Source organism: Ictidomys tridecemlineatus, chromosome 6, assembly GCF_052094955.1.
Source record: "Ictidomys tridecemlineatus isolate mIctTri1 chromosome 6, mIctTri1.hap1, whole genome shotgun sequence".
In the NCBI taxonomy this organism is placed as follows: Eukaryota; Metazoa; Chordata; class Mammalia; order Rodentia; family Sciuridae; genus Ictidomys; species Ictidomys tridecemlineatus.
In genome coordinates, this window is record NC_135482.1 from 161592373 (window position 1) to 161610291 (window position 17919).

The 17919-nt window shown below is 39.8% G+C and overlaps 1 protein-coding gene and 1 non-coding gene across 4 annotated transcripts in view; one reads left to right on the top strand and one right to left on the bottom strand.

Moving 5' to 3' along the window:
- LOC144365147 (uncharacterized) overlaps positions 1 to 17919 on the bottom strand; it is a 535192-nt gene that overhangs the window by 483388 nt on the left and 33885 nt on the right. The gene's annotated exons all lie outside the window — the stretch shown is intronic.
- Positions 5122 to 5251, top strand: LOC120888768 (small nucleolar RNA SNORA31). The gene has a single exon (XR_005732455.1). It is a non-coding gene; the product is annotated as a small nucleolar RNA SNORA31 (small nucleolar RNA).

Sequence of the window (17919 nt, forward strand, 5' to 3'; positions counted from 1 at the left end):
AAAGAAGTATTAATTTTTATTTAAATATTTAAATTTTTTGTGCTAGAGTTATCTTTATTAAAGCATTATAACTATACATAGTATTTGGGTTTCTTTTGATGAAATTATACATGCAAGGAATTTAATTTTAATTCCCATTCTCACTCCTTTTTCCTCCCCTCCTCCCTTCCCTGATTCTTCTTCCTCTACTTCACTAAACTTCCTTTCTTCTACATATACATAAAGTTGAAATTCCTTTTGGTACCTTTTTATGTAAATATAACATGATTTTGTTAAATTCTTTCCATTTTTCTTCTCCTTTCCCTTCCTTCCTCCCTCACTCCTGGTCTCCTTCTACTCCACTGATCTTCCCTATATATTTATGATTTCCAATCCCCTCCGCCACCAACTCTTTCCCTTATTTTGCTCTAGCTTTCACATATGAGAGAAAGCAATTTTCTGAGTTTGCTTTACTTCACTCAGCATGATTTTCTCCATTTCCATCCATTTACCAGAAAATGCCATTATTTCATTATTCTTTTTTAATTATTTATTTATTCTAATTTGTTATACATGATGGCAGAATGCAATATTCATTTCATATTACACATGTAGAGAACAATTTTTCAAAGTATTTTCACACCATTCGTGTCTTTATACATGTACTTAGGGTAATGATTAACTCATTCCAACATCATTTCTACTCCCTGACCCGCTCCCTACCCCTCCCTCCCCTTTGCCCTATCTAAAGTTTCTCCATTCCTCCCATGCTCCCCCACCATCGCCATTATGAATCAGCATCCTCATATCAAAGAAAACTTTCGGCCATTTACCTGAAAATGCCATGATTTTATTCTCTTTAAATGCTGAATCACGTTCTATTGTGTATATATACCAAAGTGTTCCTATCCATTCATCTACTGAAAGGCATCTGGGTTAGTTGCACAATTTAGTTATTGTGAATTGTGCTGCTATAAACATCTATATGGCTGTGTCCCTGTAGTATGCTGTTTTTAAGTCCTTTGGGTATAAACCAAGGAGTGGGATAGCTGGGTCAAATGGTGGTTCCATTCCAAGTTTTCCAAAGAATCTGCATACTGCTTTCCAGATTGGCTGCAGTTCCACTAGCAATGTATAAGTGTACTTTCACCCCACATCCTTGCGAACGCTTATTGTTTGTATTCTTGATAGCTGCCATTCTGACTGGAGTGACATGAAATCTTAGAGTAGTTTTGATTTACATGTCTCTAATTGCTAGACATGTTGAACATTTTTTCATGTTTGTTGATTGATTGTATATCCTTTTCTGAGAAGTGTCTATTCAGTTCCTTGGCCCATTTGTTGATTGGGTTATTTGGGTTTTTTTGTTTGTTTGTTTGTTTGTTTTGGTTTTAAGGTTTTTGAGTGCTTTATATATGCTAGAGATTAGTGCTCCATCTGATGTGCTTGTGGTAAAGATTTGCTCTCATTCTGTAGGCTCTCTATTCACTTCATTGATTATTTCTTTTGCTGAGAAGAAGCTTTTTAGTTTGAATTCATCCTATTTATTGATTCTTGGCTTTAATTCTTGTGCTATAAGTCTTATTAAGAAAGTTGGGACCTAATCCAACATGATGGAGATTTGGGCCTACTTTTTCTTCCATTAGGCGCAAGGTCTCTGGTTTAATTTCTAGGTCCTTGATCCACAAGACCTTTAAAGAAGAACTAACACCAATACTTCTCAAACTATTTCATGAAATAGAAAAAGAGAGAACACTTTCAAACACATTCTATGAGGCCAATATCACCCTGATTCCAAAACCAGACAAAGACACATCAAAGAATGAAAATTTTGGTCCAATATCTCTAATGAATATAGATGCAAAAATTCTCAATAAAATTCTGGCAAATCGAATACAAAAACATATCAAAAAGATAGTGTACATGATCAAGTAGGGTTCATTCCAGGGATGCAAGGTTGGTTCAACATACGGAAGTCAATAAATGTAACCTATCACATCAATAGACTCAAAGATAAAAATCATATGATCATCTCAACAGATGCAGAGAAAGCATTTGATAAAATACAGCATCCCTTCATTTTCAAAACGCTAGAAAAACTAGGGAAAACAGGAACATACCTCAATGTTGTAAAGGCTATCTATGCTAAGCCCCAGTCCAATATAATTCTAAATGAAGAAAAATTGAAAGAATTCCCTCTAAAAACTGGAACAAGACAATGATACACTCTTTCACCATTTTTATTCAACATAGTTCTTGAAACTCTAGCCAGAGCAACCAGACAGACAAAAGAAATTAAAGGGATACATATGGATAGGAAAAGAATTCAAATTATCACTATTTGCTGACAATATGATTCTATACCTATAAGACCCAAATCATTTCATCAGAAATATCCTAGAACTAATAAGTGAATTCAGAAAAGTAGCTGGATGTAAAATCAACATCCATAAATCAAAGGTATTTCTGTACATCAGTGACAAAATCCACTGAAAGAGAGAGTAGGAAAACCACCCCATTTTCAATAGCTTCAAAAATAAAATAAAGTACTTGGGAATAAATTTAACAAAAGATGTAAAAGACCTTTACAATGAAAACTACAACACACTGAAGAAAGAAATTAAAGAAGACTTTATAAGATGGAAAGATCTACCTTTGGATAGGCAAAATTAATATTGTAAAAATGACCCTACTACCAAAAGCACTATATAGATTCAATGCAATCCCAATCAAAATCCCAATGACATTCCTTATAGAAATAGAAAAAGAAATCATGAAATTCATCTGGAAAAATAAGAGATCCAAAGCAGCCAAAGAAATCCTTGGCAAGAAGAGCAAAGTTGGTGGCATTACTATACCAAAGCTTAAACTACACTACAGAGCAATAATAACAAAATCAGCATGGTATTGGCACCAAAATAGACTGGTAAACCAATGGTACAGAATAGAGGACACAGAGTCTACCCACATAACTACAGTTATCTTATATTAGACAAAGGCACCAAAAATGTACATTGGAGAAAAGTTAACCTCTTCAACAAATGGTGCTGATAAAACTGGAAATCCTCAAATGTAATAACAAAATGAAATTAAACCTCTATTTCATTATTCTTTATGGTTGAGTAATAGTCTATTGTGTGTATATGCCACATTTTCTTTATCCATTTATCTTGAGGGACACCTAGGTTGATTCCATAGTTTGGCTATTATAAATTTTGCAGCTACAAACATTGTAGTGGCTGTAACACTATAGCATGCTAATTTTAGTTCTTTTGGATAAAATACCAAGGAGTGGGATAGTTGGGTCTTATTGTGGATATGACATTTTGAAGGAATCACCACATGCTTTCCAGAGTGGTTGCGGTAATTTGCAGTTCCACCAACAATGTACGAGTGTACTTTTTTCCCACATCCTTACCAGCATTTATTATTACTTGTGCTCTTGATAATTGCCATTCTGACTGGAATGAAATGAAATCTTAGTGTAATTTAGATTTGCATTTCCCCTGATTTCTAGAGATATTGAACATTTTTTCAATATATTTCTTGGCCATTTGTGTATCTTCCTTTGAGATGTTTCTGTTTACTTCTTTTGCCCATTTATTGATTGGGCTATTCGTGGGATTTTTTGGTATTGACTTTTTTTTTTAGTTCTTTATGTATTCTGGATATCAATGCCCTATCAGAGAAACAGCACACAAAGATTTTCTCTCATTCTTTAGGCTCTTTTTCATTCTCTTAATCATTTCCTTTGCTATGCAGACAATTTTTAATTTGATCACATCCCAATTACTAATTCTTGGTTTCATTTCCTGAGCTTTAGGGGTCTTGTTGAAGAAGTTGGTGCCAAGCCCCATGTGATGGAATGTCAATCCTATGTTTTCTTCTAGCACTTGTAAGCTTTTTGGTCTAATGTCTAAGTCTTTGATCCATTTTGGTTTGACTTTGTTTAGGGTGAAAGACAGGGATCTAAATTCGTTCTTATAAATAAGGACATCCACTTTTATGAGCACCATTTATTTAAAAGGCTATCTTTCCTCACACATATATATATTTGGCACCTTTGTCAAGTATGTCAACTATCAGATTCCTGCAAGTACATGAATTTGTTTGTGTCTTCTCTTCTGTTTCAGTGGTCTTCATGTCTTTTTTGATGCCAATACCATGCTGTTTTTGCTAATATAGCTCTGTGGTATAACTTGAGATCAAGTATTGTGATGCATCTTGCATCACTTTTTTGTTCAGAATTGCTTTGGCTATTCTGGGTCTCTTCTAAATAAATCTTAGGACTGCTTTTTTCTACTTCTGTGAATAATGTCATTGTTATTTTAATGGGGATTGCATTGAATCTGTATATTGCCTTTCGTAGTTTGGCCATTTTAACAATATTAATTCTGCGTATCCAAGAACATGGAGGGTCTTTCCATCTTCTGAGGTCTTCCTCAGTTTCTTTCTTTGTGTTCTGTAGTTTTCATTGTAGAAATCTTGCACCTCCTTAATTAGATTAAGTTTGTTTTTGTTTGTTTGTTTTTCTTTTGGTACCGGAGATGGAACTCAGGGGCACTTGATCACTGAGCCACATTCCCAGTCCTATTTTGTATTTTATTTAGAATCAGAGTCTCACTGAGTTGTTTAGCGCCTCGATGTTACTGAGGCTGGCTTTCAACTCTTGATCCTCCTGCCTCAGCCTCCTCAGTTGCTGAGATTTTAGGTATGAGTCACCATAAATCTACAACTTTAAAGGTATTAATATAATTTCACAAAGGCACTTTTTTTTTCGTTCTCTTGTTGCCATAATCATGAGATAGAATTCTTCTAATAGAATGGATCTCAGATTTGATATTGGTCATCCACAGAAAAATAAGTTTTGTACAACATAAACGTTTTTTGCAAACTTGAGTGCAGCAATTGTTTTAAGTGATATAAATATCCATTTTTTTAGTTGTAGATGTACACAATACCTTTGTTTTATTTTTTTTATGTGTTGCTGAGAATGGAACCCAGTGCCTCTTACATGCCAGGCAAGCGCTCTACCACTGAGCCAAAATCCCAACCCCTAAATATCAATTTTATCCATATGAAAGAAGATCAATTTAAGAAATTGCTCATTGATGCTTGATGCTGGGTTTAAGAACCATTTGACTGTCTCTGCTGATAGACCTTGAACAATTTGCTGTTATTCTTTTGGTTTGAACTAGAATGCAAACAAAAATACTCCCTTCTCTTTCTGTCTGTCTTTGTTGTGGCACAGATTGAATTAGGGAATGATTCTATCTGTAGGCTAAAAAAAGAGAGAGAGAGAGAGCCATTTGATATAAAATGAGACCAAAGGAAATCAAAAGGAAGTTAAGCAGATTTTAAGTAGTGAGTTATGTCTTTCTGGGGGAGAAAAAATAAATTTTTCTTCATGTGAATTGATAAATACTCAAAGGGGAAAAAAAAGCAGAAATGGGAAAGTTTGCTTCAACTTATTTCGTTTGCAAGAAGGCAGGGAAAACAGTGGATTTGCTAATGTACTACAATGCAAATAATGATAGCAACTTCGAAAGTATTTTCCTTTTCAAAATATCTTCCAGGTTTGATTTATTTCTCATGCCACCATTCTGAGATAAATGGGCATGTTGCAAGCCCCACAATCCATAAATGTGAATTTTCAAATGACTCACCCTATTCTTTCCCACAATAGATTTGAGAATCATTAAGTATTTCAAATATTCTTAAAGGACAACAAAATTTTCTATTTCACATCTGTCAGTAGCCTAGTATCCCCTGTAGAAAAGTGTGTGCATGCCAGAAGAAACCCAGCTCATGTAAATCAAGAGGAAAAAAAAACTAAACACAGACTATGGGGCAGCAAATTTGAATTCCAGAAAAGTCCTTCTGTGACATTTGTCCTCATTCTTAGTAGCAGCCCCTCCTTCATTATTTTTTAACATAACACTGTTTATTTTTTTTCGAAGCATTTATCCAGAAAACACTGTTTCTTCGGTTTGTTCCTTTGTCTGTCTTCCATGATCAGAATGTAAGATCCTCTGGTGTTGTGTTAGCATTGTTTTAACAACTATCTGACATGAATCAACTTTTAAAAGGAAAGGTTTATTTGGGCTCATGGTTTCAGAGGTTTTAGTCCACGGTCAGTAGGACTGCTGCTTTGGGGCCTGTAGCTACACAAAACATCACGTCGGGGAGCACAGGGAGCAAGCCGCTCACCTCAAGGCTAGAAGCAAAGGAGGCCATGTTCTCAGTCCCCTTCCAGAACATGCTCCCAATCGCCTACCCCCTCCCACTAGGCCCCACCTACCAAGGGTTCCACCACCTGCCAATAGCACTCAGCCAAGAACAAAGCTTTTAACACATAGGCCTTTAGGAATATTCTAGATCCAAATTATAGCAGGCAGTCTCACATTGTCAGAAGCCCAGCAATAGAACAATACCTAGAAATAAATTGCAAATAATAATAATAACAACAACAACAACAGTAACTTTTTCCTAAAAACATGGATAAGTTCCCATTTAACTCTTCAGGGTAGAAGGAGGTATTATTTACCTAAATAACTGGAATAATTCTTCAGAATGCTAGTTGTACCAACTGAGAAAGGAGTAGCCCCTGACTTCAGAATCTGGTCTGGCTCACGGGAATAGACCCTGTGATTCTCCCATTAGAAACAGACCATCCCAGGATACCCTCCCCCTACAAGGCTGCTCTGAAACCGGGATAAAATAAGACCAAGCAAGTCCACTTCATAATTTGTCTAAACACAGTTAAAAAAAAAAAAAAACAAGGTCACTGTTCCACCCACAAAATCTCTTGTCCCAAATGAGGACAAAATTGTGTCCTCTATCTAGCCTCCCCTTACTGTGGGTGAGAAGCATGGAGATACCTAATCTTAGACAGCCCTACTTTCTAGCAGTATCCAATCTGGAGTGAATTCCTGCGTCCTCAGACCTTCCCTCAATCCACCCCACCAGAGCTGACACCCTATAAAGGTTATTTCCCTTGATTCCCATGATGTAGGCTCTCCTCACCACAATGAGAAGCCAAAAGCAAACCAAACTTGTTCAACCACTGGGGTCATGCAAAAACAGCATGAGAAAAACTAAAGATGTTAAAACTTAGAATGGCTAAAAAATGCCAACTGCTGTTTTGTCTATTAGCAATTTATTTTATCGATAAAAGTAATAATAATAGCTAGCATCACTTGAGCTACTACATTGTGCCAGGGGCTATGCCATATCTCACTGAACCTCATAACATTATGAGGTAGAGTCTGTTTTCTTCTCCCACTTTACACATGGGGAAACTGAGACGTATTGGAGTAGCTTGTTCACGTTCACACAGCTAAATGGTGGAACCAGCTTCAAACCTAGCCATCATACTGACCGCTCTCCTGGTAACATACTGACTGATTTAAATTTTAAAGTACAGTATTCCCAGACTTTCTGAACAAAGACACTGTGTCTATGTGAAAGAAGCAATTTTCAAACACCAAGAAAAATAAGAAATTCAGCGTCTGCATGGACTATCCTGGAGGGCTCCAGGCCTCCTACACCAGAGTAACTCTTCCATTACTGCCTTTCAAAGCGGCTTAGTCCCAGGCACCCAATTTGCATCACAAAACCAGTTCTCAGTTGGTATATTTTTTAAAAGCTAAAAGAGGCTGTCTTTCTGACAACATAAGTACTTCTCTGCTCTAGAAAATGCAGGTTTTGTTCCTGCCCAAAGAAAGATCATCTTTTGAATGAAAGCCACAGACTATTTTTCCAGCTGTATGGTGAATGCTCTGCAGCCATCACCGAATGAATTGAATTGACAAAACATCTCTCTCTCTCTCTCTTTTCTGAACCAATAATAATGAGGAATGGTAATATCGCAAGATAAAACAGGGCAGAAAGCGGCAGGATATGGGCCCTGAAAGAAATCAAAGGAAGTGTCAACAAGGTAATATCCTCTCAAAACGTGATTCCATTCCTTCCGTCACTTTGGAGGAATGTCTGCGGGATCCCATTGAAGTTGAATTATTACTCTCGAAAGCCAACACCGGTGAGTCTCTGATTCGATTTATGAGGACATTTCTGCAGCATTTGGCCCATGTGTAACAAAAAAAAGAAGAAAGAAGGAAGGAAGGAAGGAAGGAAGGAAGGAAGGAAGGAAGGAAGGAAGGAAGGAAGGAAGGAAGGAAGGAAGGAAGGAAGGAAGGAAGGAAAGGAGCAAAAAACAGACAGCCATTAGGCTCTTTTGCATATCATCATCTTATGGGGTAAAGGTATGTGTTCACCACACATCAGAGAAAGGAGGCCAGAGCCACACTGCAGGGACATGCTTTCCTGTTTGGACCTGACATGATTGTCCTAAGAAAGATGGATTCCCAAAACAAGAGGACTGAAGAAAAAACGGAAATAGCCAGATGAGAGACTTAGAGGAAGATGCAGAGAACCCGTCAGTATTCTTCCATTTACAGGGAAAGCACCTCTCTTTACAAGCCATTTACTTTTCTCCATTAAAAAAGAAATAAAGTTTAACCTATGAACTGGGATGCAGCAATCATTACAAAGAATCCACTAATCCATGTGCATATTTACCGTCAACTACGAATATAAAAACATTATTATATGAGGAATCAACAACATTATAAAGGGGCCCTTTCCTCGTAAAAGGTTGGGAACCACAGGTCGAAACCATATTTCCTCATCTACTATGAACGACTTCTCATGCAAAGCAAAACTCAACAGCTTACTAAAGTCGACCTGTGTTAAGCTGCAGTTTAATTTCTCCAAAACTGTGACTCTCTAAGGGATTTGTAGGTCACTGAGATATGGAAAAATAAATTGTAATAAAACAGTAACAATTAAATTCAGTACAGATAAGGACCATGAGACCCTTAAGTAAAAAAGTCATTTACTGAGTACTTTTTAAATATGATTCGTAATACCATCATGTCCCAAAGGTATTCCTGTGTTTATAATCCTATTTACTGTCCCTGGTACGAGTGCTTTCATTCTCATTCATTAATTCTCTGTAGAATGCATCATTTTGATGGCTCTCTTAAAGCAGCAGGAGACAACGAAGACTCTGAAATTATGTGCCTTCGTGCCTCATTATAATACTAAGATGACAGAAAATATCAAACTACTCCTACGGTTTATTCTAAACTGTCTAAAATTATGTGATTCTGAGTGTTTCATGCATTAGTTACTCTCTTATCTCTTATTTTATTTTCTTAAATTTTTCTTCCAAAAATCAGACCCATGATTCCTAGAAACTACAGAGACTCCTTGGGATCTCTATTAAAGAACTGGCAAGAGGAAATGCGCTACAGCACAGTGATCGCTCCAGGTGAGGAGAGTAGAAGTCTTCCTTTTTACAATAAGTGTATGTTCTCATAATGAAAAAATATACATAAACAAAATGCAGAAATAATAATTCTACCTTTTCCCATGATAACTTGCACACATTACAGAACTCACTAACTTCCTTGTGAGACATTCTGATTGCATAGTTTGTACTCGGTGCTTATTAAAAAGCATTTGCAATAACATTTGATAAAGACAAAAATCCTATGTCTGTTCCTTGTTCACATAGATCACAGGGGTAACTGATCCTTCCACATGTCTTCCTCTTTGCTCTCCACAATCAATAAGGGTGGGATTTGCCTTTTTATTTGTCTTTTTATTTGTCTCATATCCTTCCTTCACCATCAGGAAACAGGAGTCAGCTTCTTAACAGAGGAGGGACCCTGAACCTGCAAACGAATGACCTCCAGATTTGGTTGTCTTTCCTTTCTTTTTCTTTTTCTTTTCTTTTTTTTTTTTTTTTTTTGTTTTGTTTTGGTACCAGGGATTAAACCTAGGGGAGCTTAACCATCAAGCCACATCCCCAGTATTTTATTAGAGATAGAGTCTTGCTGAGTTGCTTAGGGTCTTGCTAAGTTGCTGAGACTGGCTTTCAACTTGTGATCCTCCTGCCTCAGCCTCCTAAGTCACTAGGATTATAGGCACTCACCACCACACTGAGTCAAATTTGGTTCTCAATTGGCAAAATGAACCTAGGAAGTTCTCTCTCTCTCTCTTGCCCAGGCCTATTTACTAAACCTCTTGGTTGTACTTTGGACATGGAAGGCTTCAGGGCAATTGTTTTTTATTTGTTCTTTTTAGTTATATATGACAGTAGAGTGTATTTTGACATGTCATACATATATAGAGTATAATTTCCCATTCTTGTGGTTGTATATGATGTGGAGTTTCACTGGTCGTGTATTATGCAAGTAGGAAACTTATGTTCAACTCATTCTACTGTCTTTCCCATTCCCATCCACCCTCCTCTCCCCCCACACTGCCCTATCCAATCCCCCCACTCTGCCTTATCCAATCCAGTGAACCTCCCCTCCTCCCTTCCCCCTCCACCCCTATGAGGGAATTTTGTTTAAAAGGTTTTTTTTTTTTTTTTCAAATATATCTAGTTGATGGGTAAAGTATTTTCCCCATTGCACATTTTTCTTTTCATGATCAATAATGACTATTTTTGATTATTAACTGGATTTTAAGGAATAGAGTCCTAATTTATGATATTGCTTTTAAAGAAGACAGGGATTTGATATAACTATCTTCAAGGAAGGAATTAAGTAACAAGATAGAGGCTCAAAACCCCATTTCTTTCTCCTATTTCTACCTTTTTCCTACCTATTTTGTTAAGTAAGTCCCCTTCTGAAAGCAACAGCTATTGTAATTATTTGGCCAGCCTTCACTGTCCCCTCTCACAAAATAAACAAGAGGGTGTGAGGTTCTGGTTTTCTAGGTTGGAGAATTTCAAGAGGCTAATGCAGAGATAAAAGAAAATATCTGATGCTGTGGCCTGCACTCTAGGGTAAAAAATATCATGAACCCTGTCACACCAGGCAAGCCCCCACTTCTCATATTGATGCTCTGGAATTAAAGTCCAAAGTCATAGTGATTTGACCAAAACTAAAGCTGGCAGCATTGAAAAACGTCCCAGTGCAGGTCCAAGATCTGAATATCATTAGGCATCTCTAAACTGCCGTTCCCTCTGCTCTGTGACACCGCATGGAATCATTCTGTCTCCGCTGGCACTTTGCTCAGACTCAGTAAGTCACATAGAATCTGATGACAATCTATGGTCCCTATTAGCTCATACCAACCTCATTTCTTAGGCTACATCTTCCCTAGAAGCCAAGGAGCTATTCTCCCAGGACACTGTCCCCACATCTCAGGTTTTCCCAGAACACTGCAGATCTTTGTGGCATACACACAATGGCCATTGTTTCTAACTTGCCCTTCTCGGTGGTTTATGCTCACGATCTTAGCAGGGCCTAAGTGTAGGGTGTTACAGTCTCTATTGAACCTTCTATTCTGAAGAGCAATGGAGTAGGTGGCCTGGGAACCCACTTCTCTGGGTCCTGCTCCTTCCCACCACCTCAGCCTCACACAAGCCCCCTTTGTCATTACTGCCAGTGTCCCCTACCTGCCTTCCACTCTCCTACTCACAGGCTTGGAAACATGCCACCGTGGGCTACAGGAAACAACAGGCTTTCCCTGGGTGTTTTGATCCCTTCATTCCTGTCATTACGTCCTTTGAAAAGATGACTTTTTGTGATCTTTCATGTTGGAATACGATCAAATAGGAGGGATTTTTTTTTAAAGCAGGTTAAGAAATACCATTAGTATCTCTTACTTAGTTGGAGTGAGAGATGTTAGTGAATATTTGTGAAAAGGGGGAAATAAAAACTAACTCTAAGAATCATTCAAGGAGCTGGGTTTATGCTGAAGGCTTTTTAAGATGCTACAAAATGTTTAAAGGGTAAAGAAAACCAGAAAGGCTTTTGTATAATTGAGATGATAAATGCCTCTTAGAGACAATGAACACTTTTTTTTTTTTTTTTTTTGGCAAGTAACTGAGGGAGAACATAGATGTGCTCAGGTTGAACTTCAAGAAACAGTAGCTCTGCTTCAACTGTCTTGGATAAGCAAGGAAGTTTATGAGATGACATGTGAGAAAGTTAATAGTCACTAGTGCTGCGTGCAGGAAATGGTCAGGGTTCTGGTGCTGCTGGCCTATAATTCATTCTGCTCTCAAGTCTCCTGTGTGTACCTTTTGTCCCCAGGCCACCTGTCCTCGGCAATGAGATGACTCCCCACCACCACTGGAACCATTTGCTATCTTACTTGTGGCAGGAGAGACAATCTCTCCCCCAATCATGGAAGATAAGGCCATGCTTGGCCCCTGCTGAGTCTCAGGCCTCCATCTAGACCAAAAACGGCAAATACAGAGCCATTCAGAGAATTTGTAAGCCACGAGCTTACAGGTTTATGAGATTAGGATCTACCCAGGAGCTAGGGATGGCGTTGATTCCCCTGAATCTCAGAACTAACTGGAGGAGAGCTGAGACTGATGTGAATCAGGACCTGGTGGGATGGATGGAAGGAGAGGATGGTTCATCAGGAGTACCCACTGCGATAGCAGCTTGATTATAAGCATGGGTTCTGAGGTCCAGCAGCCCAGCATCAAATTCTAGCTTCCAAATTCAACCTGACTTCTTTACCCTCTCGGTAAAATACCTCACATGATTTTTTCTGAGGCTTAAGTGAGATTGCATACAAAGAACCAGGCATGATGAATGGGAAGTAGTGGGCTCTCAGTAAAAGAAGGTAGTGTTGCACATTCATAAGACCAATGTGAACATAACCAGTGACAGCATCATCACTGCCACCGTGTCTCATTATTACAGCTGGGGAGACCGTGGCCCAGGCCTCAGCGGTTCTTCCATGTTTTAAGAAAGAATTCTCTGGAAGACTCTGCTCAGAGACAAGAAAGATCCCTGCAGTCCAAGAACAACCATTCCTTTGGAAAGTTGCAATCCTGGTTTTGGGAGCTATCCACGATGGGATTCCTCTCGCCCCTTTTCCCTTCTGGTTCCTGGTATCTAGGGGCACAGAGGCTCCCTGGAGGTATCACCTGTTGATTGGGAAGGTTTCTGCTCCCCTTGGCTTTTTCCTAGACTCCTGCCTCACACATGGGAAATGAGGGCCGGTGAGTCCTGAGGATATTTGCTCTTTCACTCTACTTTGAAACAAAACCATCTTCTGTCCTCAGTATACAATCCTGGTTTAGGACAGATCGGTCACACCCTGGCTGTAGATTTAAGAATAGTGTCCTTTCCCAGATTCATGAGTTATCATCACCCCTCACTTAGACCAGCTGAATTCCTTCCCCTCTAAACTCCCATGTACTGTACTTCCCTGCATTCTAGAGAGCACCCTCCTAGGCCTGCACCCTCCCCCGAGGGGTTCTCCTGGTCTTGTTAACTTGTGTAGATTTTCAGGCCTTGGGTGGGTCTACTTCGTTTATCTTTATTCCTGTATCCATCAACTTTCTGCTATTGTAACAAAATTCCTGAGATGATCAACTTACAAGGAGAAAAGGTTTGTTTTGGTTCACCCTCTCAGAGGTTTCAGTCCACGGTCCATTTGCCCGATTGCTTTTGGGCCTGTGGGGAAGCAGCACATCATAGTGGGGAGAGATGGAAATGAAAAGTTGCTTACTTCATGGCCAGGAAATAAAGGAGAGAAAGAAGAAGAGGCTGGGGTCCTAATATCCCCTTCAAAAGAACCCCACAGTGACCAGAAGACCTTCGACTGGGTTCTACCTCTTAAAGGTAACGGTACCTCCCACACTCCGTGGGCCGGGGACCATGTCTTTAACACATGGGTTTTAGGTGACAATGATCCAATCCATAGCAACACCTCAGTCCTCCTTGCCTTTCCAATTCTCCAAAGTCCTTTTCTTTACCATTATTTCCTCTACCCCCAAACTCCCCATCTATTTAGCAGCAGTTCCTGAGAGCCCTCTCTTTTACTGCAGTCAGTGCTGGTAGTTTCCAAAAGAAATAGCAAAATTTAAAATGTTTTCTCAATGTATGGCAACGTTTGAGGCAGGATGGATGGCGTTTGGGATCTGAGGAGTCAGTTATACCTGGATTCAGAACCCAGCTCTGCCCTGGCTGTGTGGCCTTGAGGAAGTTACCTAACCTCTCTTAACCTCAATTTATCCATCTGTCTGGTGAAGTTTTTTTTTTTTTTTTTAAGGTTAAATATGACATAAATGGAAGATGCTGAGCTGAGAACCTGGCCCAACAAATGACAGCTTTAAATTGTGATTGTTAAATTGTGACAGAAGGAACTAGATAAAAGAATATTCTATTTTTAGGGGGATTCTCAGACAAGAATGAGTGTTCTCTTCTCCTGGCCAAGTCCTAATTTAATGAACAAAATGTTCTATAAGATTCTGAGGGGCCGGAAATTCACAACACCAAGAAGTAGACCTCAACTAGGAAAAAAAAAAAAAGTTGCACTCAGCCCTCTTTTTCAACTCAACCCTTAGCTGTTGAATTACCATTTTTAAAAGGTTTCAAAAATTCTTTAACAAAGACCCCTGTCTTTGGTGAGTGAAGCAAAAAGAGTCTTTTCTATTGTCATCCCTCTTGGACCTTCCCTGTTCACCTTCTCTGCCCACACTCATGCCTAAATGATGGGCCGTGGTATCCTTGCTCCAATTTCTCAATTGGAGCAATAAGCGATGCACTTACTCTATTCTCTCTCTTCTCTAATATTAGAAAGTTGTAAGTAGGCAAAGATTCTAGTTACAAGTGATGATCAGATACGGGGATTTTTGAAGTATAGCTTATGTTTTCATCCAAGTGTACAATTTAGTGTATAAACTTGGTGTAGAACCCATCAGTGGTCTTGGATCCCATCTTCTCTAAGTAAGAGTTTATTCATGTTTCTCCTTCCCATATGAAGGTCAGATTATCACAGTGTATCATTCAGGATCCAACCTGCATAGTAAAGAAAGTCGAATACAAAAATTAATAATCCTAGCACAGGTCTGGTGTCATAGGAGAGAGCATAAGAAACAAAGAAATTCTAAACAATGTAGGCATCACCGAGAGGAGGCACAGCCCCTACGGTAGGGCAGACACAGAGCACCCAAGGAAGAAGTTCCTAGGTCTAAGACCCAGACCTTGTGCAAGAGGTCTCACAGGTTGACAAAGACATTGCTGAGGGGCCACGAAACAGAACATACTAGAAATGTCCGCTCTGGGATGCTGGAGAAAGTTGTCCTCTAAAGTGCCTCATGGGACCTCATTTTAAAACCTCATAGAGGTATGGGGAAGCCATGGGGCAGTGCTTAATGGAAGCCATCTAGAAGCTTCTGGGAAGCTGGCTGAGCGTGCAGAAGAAGACTGCAGGATACTGGAGAAGTCACAGGCCGTAGGCACCTCTGAGAGAACAAGAGAAGGGTACGAAGCCCTTGAGGGGACACAGGGAGAGTGGGGAGAGTGGGAACACATCCTTATGTGTCAGAGTGGGCTGAGCACATCAGCATGGGGTGCGGCACACCTCCATGTGCATCCTGGGGAGGTGCATCCTGGATAGTGGTACCATCCAGTAAGGTAGCCACCAGGAACATTCTGGCACTTCCATGTAAATGCTGACTAATTAAAATAAAAATTTAAAAATCAGTTCCTTAGTTGTACTAGCCACGTTCCAAGTACTCCATTGCCACATGAAGCTAGTGGCTACCAAGCCCAGTTCCTGGAGCCTCCCCGACTATGGCTCCCTCCACTGACCTGGGAGCAACAGGGCCACAGTGGTGGTCTCTTCTGACCTAGAGGCAGTGCTGCTGGATTCTCAAAGTCTTTGTGACATGTGCAGGAGTCCACAGTGTCCTCAGGGCCCAGGTGACAGGACCTGGGCACTCTGAAATGATCAACTTTGGGGATTTTTTTAGGATTATTGTATAGCATATTAAATTTGGGACGCAGACCATTTCACCTACAATTCCCCACGTGTCTTCTGTTGTTTTCTATGTCTCCCAAATGAACTATTTTCCCGTCAGTCCTTATTTCATAATCTGCTCTAGAAAAACCCAAGGTGAAACATTCTTTGAGACTTCTTAGCTTTATAACATACTTCTGAGCATTATCAGTTTTTAAAGAGCAGGTGTACATGTAGTAGTTCCCAATTTTTTTTTTTTTTTTGCAGAGAGAGAGAATTTTTTAAAAAATATTTATTTTTCTTAGTTTTCGGCAGACACAACATCTTTGTTTGTATGTGGTGCTGAGGATCGAACCCGGGCCTCATGCATCCAGGCAAGCGCGCTACCACTTGAGCCACATCCCCAGCCCAGTTCCCAATTTTTTGAGAGATACTGCACCACTTTTTGACACTCTTGTCTCAGCAACCTGAACACTGTTCCAGGAAACCCAGCTCAGGAAATGCTGGTTTGAATGATTGAAAAAAACTGGGCTCTAAGCTCAAAACCTTTGACAGGAAGATGAGCATCTCTGAACCTCAGCTGAAAGACACCAAATCCAAGGTGTTGCTGAATCCTTTGGCCTTAAAAGATGAGAAGCTCTCTGAAACCAGAATGGAAAAAGAATTCTTTCCCTTGCCTTATTCAAAGCCATCATGTATTCCCAATAGGAACTCTGTAGAAAATGCTGCTTAAGGACAACATGGTTCTTGTCGTAGTCAGCTTTTTTTTTTTTTTTTTTTCAGATGTGACTAAAACACCTGACAAGAACAATTTTAGAGGAGGAAAAGTTGATTTCGGGGCACACAGTTTCAGAGGTCTCAGTCCATAGACAGCTGGCTCCAGTCCTCCAGGTTCAAAGTGAGGCAGGGCAACATGGCAGAAGAGAGTGGTAGAGGGAAGGGGCTCACATGATGATCAGGAAGCAGAGAGAGTCTCTAGTTGCCAGATACAAAGATATACCCCAGAGCCATTCCCCCAATACCCACCTCCTCCAGTCTATCTGCCCTCAGTTACCAATTAGTTAACCCCATGGGGGATTGCTTCACTGATTGGGTTAAGACTCTCATGACACAATCATTTCTCCTCTAAACCTCCTTGCATTGTCTCACACATGAGCTTTTGGGAGACACTCCACATCCAAACCATAACAGTACTGGGCGTCCAGAGAAGGTCAAACACAAGTATGAAGGGCACAGGAGGCCAGCCTCCTGAGGAGAGAGCTTGGGGCAAAGAGTCAAAACAGTAATAAACTAGAAAATATCTAAACAAGAGAAAAAGTGGAATAAAAGTATATGCTTCATATTTCAGAATATTAGGCTTAAAGGGCAGCTCTGAATGCCTGAAAGAAATAAGCCAAAGATAAAATAAAGCAATTGCTATTACACACAGACAGCACTTTGTACAACAGCATTATGGAATCGTCTTTCAGTTTCCACCACAAGAATTAAAAGATGAATATCAAATAGAGTCTAACAAAAGGTCACAGAAACTCCTTGTGGCCAGCATCAGTAGAGAAGCAGAGTTACATAGCGTGAACTCTGGAGGCAGACGTGTCTGAAGGGCAGCCTTGCTGAGTGATCTGGACAGCACTACTCTGCACTTCGGCTTCCTTGATATAAACAAGGGGACAAGTCTGTACCTTGCAGTGTTGTGAGGAGGAAGAAAGTACAGCATTTGAGATGCCCAGTGTGACGCCTCGATAAGTGAAAGTGTCCACAAGAAGCCGCTAAAGCATTTGGCATGTCTGGGCTACCTTATTCTCATAATATGTTGTGAACAATTTCAGAAAAACAACTAAACCCTTCACCTGTAATATCATTGTTAAGGGCAAGAGCCACGTGGGGATGGATGAGGGGTGGATCTGGAGCCAACTGGGACAACAAAGCCCCCCTCTTCCCTGCGGCTCCCAGAGAAAACCTACTGGGAAAGACTAGCTTGCTGCTGCTTTGCTTCTACCGTAAATAGTTTAAATCTTTTATCAAGCTCCCTACAGATCTTGATGAAGGACAGTTAAATGTCTTCATAGAATAGAACACAGTGTTACAAAAATAATGTAAAGGCATGGTTTTGAAAAAAAATAGTGAAGATCCAACATGGCGGCGGGCGCGGAG